The following is a 4,688-nucleotide window of genomic DNA, read 5'->3' as shown; positions in this document are numbered from 1 at the left end:
ACAGATATATGGAATTCTTTGCAAAGTAAGGATGCCAGTTATTAATTTATTCAAACTGTCATACACCAATGATTCCAGGTTCTCCTTCCCACTCCTGCCATCAAGTCTGTCATGCCACACTTTCCAGCTCCCACAACACAACAAACACCTGCTGCTCCCCTAATTTATCTGCTGTTTGTGTAGTTTTTATTTTAGAGTAGAATACAATCAAAATACACTTGATAAATGGCACCTTTTTTTTTTTTTCTTTTTTCTTTTTCTTAAGTTTTTTTTCTTTTGGTGGAGGGCAATCTGAGATGCTAAAAACGATCAAGTGCTTTTACTTGCACCTTTTTGATTCTTGGTGAAGTTGAATATCTTTTCATATGTTTATTGTCCATTTATATTTCTTCCTTCAATTGCTTTGCTCACTTCCTGTTTCCACTTTCCTACTGGAATGTTTTTCTTACTGATATGGGAGAATCTCTTAGTACAAGAACTATTAAATTGTGTCTTATGCGTGCTGCAAATATTGTCTCCAGGGCTACCATTTGTCTTTTACCATTGCTATCTGCATATATTTTGACCCAGCCATTAAAAATTTTTCTGCTATCAAATCTGTCTTATAAAAATATGGATTGCTTCATTAATCTGCATGTCATTCTTTTTCAGGGACCATGCCAATCTTCCCTGTACCATTCCACTTTTAGTATATGTGCCAAAGCTAGCATGCCCCTAATTTATTAGTTTAACTTTTTTGGAGGATAGTGCCTGGATGTTTGTCACTGAGATTGCTGAGATGGAAATGCACCTCTTAGATCACAGTTTCTTGGTGACACCAATGTGTGCATCTTTTGCCTCACATGTTGCCAGCAGAATGTCCTACATAAAAGTCTTTCAGGGCACGTTTGGTGATAGTGAAAGTGGTGATGACCTTGCCAACCAAAATTCTGTCTGTTAACAGAGTCCCCAGTGACTCTAAATAAACAGAGAGCTACTGCAGACACTCAGATGCACGCTCTCTGCACCAGCTGCTGATGCTCTGCAAGGGGCATGGATGGAGAATTCAGGTGGCTGGCCTGTCTCTCCTGCAGAAGAGGTTGTGCTCCTTTTCTTGGTTTTCAAACTGCGCTGCTTGAGTCCCGGGTGAAGATGGAAAAGAGCTGAATTTTAGGGTCTGGCCCCTTACTTGGCTCCAATCAGACTATTTCCCCAGATACAGCCACTCTACAGATGAAGCTTCTGAGTTCAATTTGGACCAAAGATTTGCTGTGCGGTTTGAGGCGGGGTGGGGGGCTGGGGTGGGGAGGTGAGGGGAGAAAAAAGATTGTGAAAAACATGGCTAAATTCACCATCACAGACTGGAGGGCGGTGGGCTCTAGCCAGGCTTTGTTGGTTCCAAACGGTGTTACCAAAAGTTAAAATTTGAAACCAATGTTTAAAAAGCATTTTCACGTTTAGGAGCTTGAACAACAAAACACCTTGTGTCTCTGGATTCTTTTATCTCAGCAAAAGAGACTGTTTGCATGGAAAGATTGATAGTACTGATCAGCTTTCTAATATTTTGCACTTTTTGAAACGTTTGGTCTTCTATGTGATTGTATTAAAGCTTTAGTAAATGCTGAAATAAAACCATATTGACCAGTTTTTAAAAAAAATCAGAAAATCTGGCAACAGTCCCCTCACAATCTGTCATGATGACAATTAGCGGGTGCTGAGAAACAGCTGCTGGTTTTAGCCAAGACGTGTCCTCTCTGTCACCCGGCCCCCACCCCGCCTCCTCTATGACTCTGGGCCCTCCCCGCTCATTCACATAACCGGCCTTGACCCTGGAGACATTTGAGTTCAAGATCCTGAGGCAAGATGACTGTTAAGGCCCTTGGTATTCCCATCATCTATTGGATTTTTATTACATCTATGGCAATTAGTACTAAAATTAAAGCTAATATCCTTTCTTTAAAGTCATCCTCAGTTTATGAACATCTCAGCCACAAATGTTCTATTCACGTTAAGTGCTGGGGTCAGGAGCCATATTTTTGTTTTCATGAGCAAAGACGGTGTGAAGCCTCCAACCAAGCAAACAAGATTTCCCTTCCAACAAATGCCGTCTTGAGCTTCATGGGAATCACTAGGAATGTTCACCCCATGTTTTTGTTCCTTCCTCACTTTGGGGAACAGGGTAAGGTTGGACATTCTGAACCCTTGACGTGTCCGAACCAGGGAGTAGTGAGCAAAAATGACTTGTGAGACTTCTGGACCTTAACATTTTATATGATCTGAAACCCTGGGCTCTCTCTTCCCTTTAAAACAGAGATTGGCCAAGTTCAAGATGGTGACTGTGACACAGGCAACCACACTCCCTAAAGTGACAGTGAACAGAGGACTTAGAGCGCGTGACAGGCCTCTGCTGTGAGCAGGGAGGGAACGTTTCTAGATCTTGAGGCGTGGGGCTGCCAGTTACTGCTGGACAACCTAGCCTGTCCTGACTTCTCCGGTGTCCTAATGAAAGGACCGTTTTCAAGCCCTCAAGATTGGTACTCCCACCTCGCCAACCCTTCCCCTTCTCTCTTTGAAGTCCCTTCCCTTGACTTGAAGCTCAAAGTTAGAATATTATTAAGCCGTACCTACAGCCATCATGTCCTCACTTCTTGGCGTTTGGCTCTCCACTTGATCTTTACTGCCATGTCCCTCTGATACTTAATAAATTAGAGGTCCCATGTGTTTCCAACTCTGAATAATTCATCTTCATGAAATCTCAGTATTTCACTTAAGACATTTATTTTTTGTCCTAAATGTATGACCTTACCTGGTTACCATGCATTTTATTTCTTCTTGCCTTAAATATTTCAAAAGTTTCAAAGCACAAACATTTCTCATCGGGAGTGTAACAAAAAATTTGCTCAGTTTTAATTCTGTATTACTTAATTGTGACGGAGTGTCATTCAAATGATTGTTTTCTGATTTCTTTCTGCTTTAGCTTCATCCTCATCTTTTTCAGAGTATTTTTTAAAATAACTTTCTTTATTTCTTATAGTTGGCTGTGCTGAGTCTTTGTTGCTGCACGGGCTTCTCTATAGTTTGGCAAACAGGGGCTTCCCTCTAGTTGCCTTCTCGGGCTTCTCATTGCAGTGGTGGTGGTGGTTTAGTCGTGTCTGACTCTTGTGACCCCCTGGACTGTAACCCGCCAGGCTCCTCTGTCCATGGGGTTCTCCAGGCAAGAATACTGGAGTGGGCTGCCATTTCCTTCTCTAGGCTCATTGCAGCAGCTTCTTTTATGGCAGAGCACAGGCTCCAGGGGCGTGGACTTCAGTAGTTGCAGTTCCCAGGCTGTTGCAGTTCCCAGGCTATAGAGCACAGGCTCAATAGGCGTGGCGCAGAGGCTGAGCTGCTCTGCTACATGTGGGATCTTCCCAGACCAGAAATGGAACCCAGGTCTCCCACCCTGGCGGGCAGATTCTTCACCACTGAACCACCTGGGAAGCCCCTTTCTTGGGATATTTTAATGCTTGGCATTTGGCCACAGTGCCTACAGCTGAGAGGTGGACTGTCCAGCTTTAAGAACTGTGGGTCTTCTTTTTTAATGGCTGAATAGCATTTGCAGCAAGATGGATGGACTTCACGATTATGCTAAGGGAAAGAAGTCAGACAGAAAGACAAATCCTGTATGATACCACTTATATGTGGAATCTAACAACAACCCCACCTAGCAAGCTAATGAATATAACAAAAACAAGCAGACTCACAGATACAGAGAACAAACTATTGTTTACCAGTGGGGAGAGGGGAGTGGGGAGGGGCAATTTGAGGTTGGGGTGTAAGAAATATAACCTATTACATATCAAATAAGCTACAAGGATATATTGTACAACACAGGGGATGTAGCCAATATTTTACAATAACTATAAATGGAGTATAACCTTTAAAAATTGTGAATCACTCTATTGTACACCTGTAACATAATATTGTACATCAACTATACTTCAATAAAAAAATAAATAGGATAACAAAAAATCAGTTAAAAAAAGAACTCTGGGTCTTTCCCCACAGTAGAGCACCAAGGTTTTCTTTTTTTTTTCCCATTTATTTGTATTAGTTGGAGGCTAATTACTTTACAATATTGTAGTGGTTTTTGTCATACATTGACAGGAATCAGCCATGGATTTACATGTATTCCCCGTCCCGATCCCCCCCTTCCACCTCCCTCTCCACCCGATTCCTCTGGGTCTTCCCAGTGCACCAGGCCCGAGCACTTGTCTCATGCATCCAGCCTGGGCTGGTGATCTGTTTCACCCTAGATAATATACATGTTTCCATGCTGTTCTCTTGAAACATCCCACCCTCGCCTTCCCCCACAGAGTCCAAAAGTCTGTTCTGTATATCTGTGTCTCTTTTTCTGTTTTGCATATAGGGTTATCGTTACTATCTTTCTAAATTCCCAAGGTTTTCTTCAGAACTGGCACTTTTGACTGGTGTTCAAGCTCTGTGGTGATAAAACACAAGGTGAGGAAAATTTAAACAACGGGGATAATGTCTCCTTCTTCTGTTGCTACAGTAGAGAGTACTGGACTAGGTATTTTAAAATACATAACAGCTTTACTGAGATATAATTCACATACAAAGAACTGCACATATTTAATGTGTACAACTTGATGAGTTTAGACACATGCAAACACCCATTGTACCATCACCACAATCAAAGTAACAGACAT

General features: G+C 42.1%; 1 non-coding gene across 1 annotated transcript; it reads right to left on the bottom strand.

Annotated features, from left to right (window-relative positions):
• Nucleotides 1-606: 606 nt before the first annotated feature.
• LOC133058106 (U6 spliceosomal RNA) lies at nucleotides 607-710 on the bottom strand. Its single transcript, XR_009693227.1, has one exon. It is a non-coding gene; the product is annotated as a U6 spliceosomal RNA (small nuclear RNA).
• Between the last annotated feature and the right edge of the window lie 3,978 nt (nucleotides 711-4,688).

The sequence above is a fragment of the Dama dama genome, chromosome 5 (assembly GCF_033118175.1).
Source record: "Dama dama isolate Ldn47 chromosome 5, ASM3311817v1, whole genome shotgun sequence".
Classification (NCBI taxonomy): Eukaryota; Metazoa; Chordata; class Mammalia; order Artiodactyla; family Cervidae; genus Dama; species Dama dama.
The sequence above is the reverse complement of the archived record's forward strand: the minus strand, read 5'-3'. Positions and strand labels throughout refer to the sequence as shown.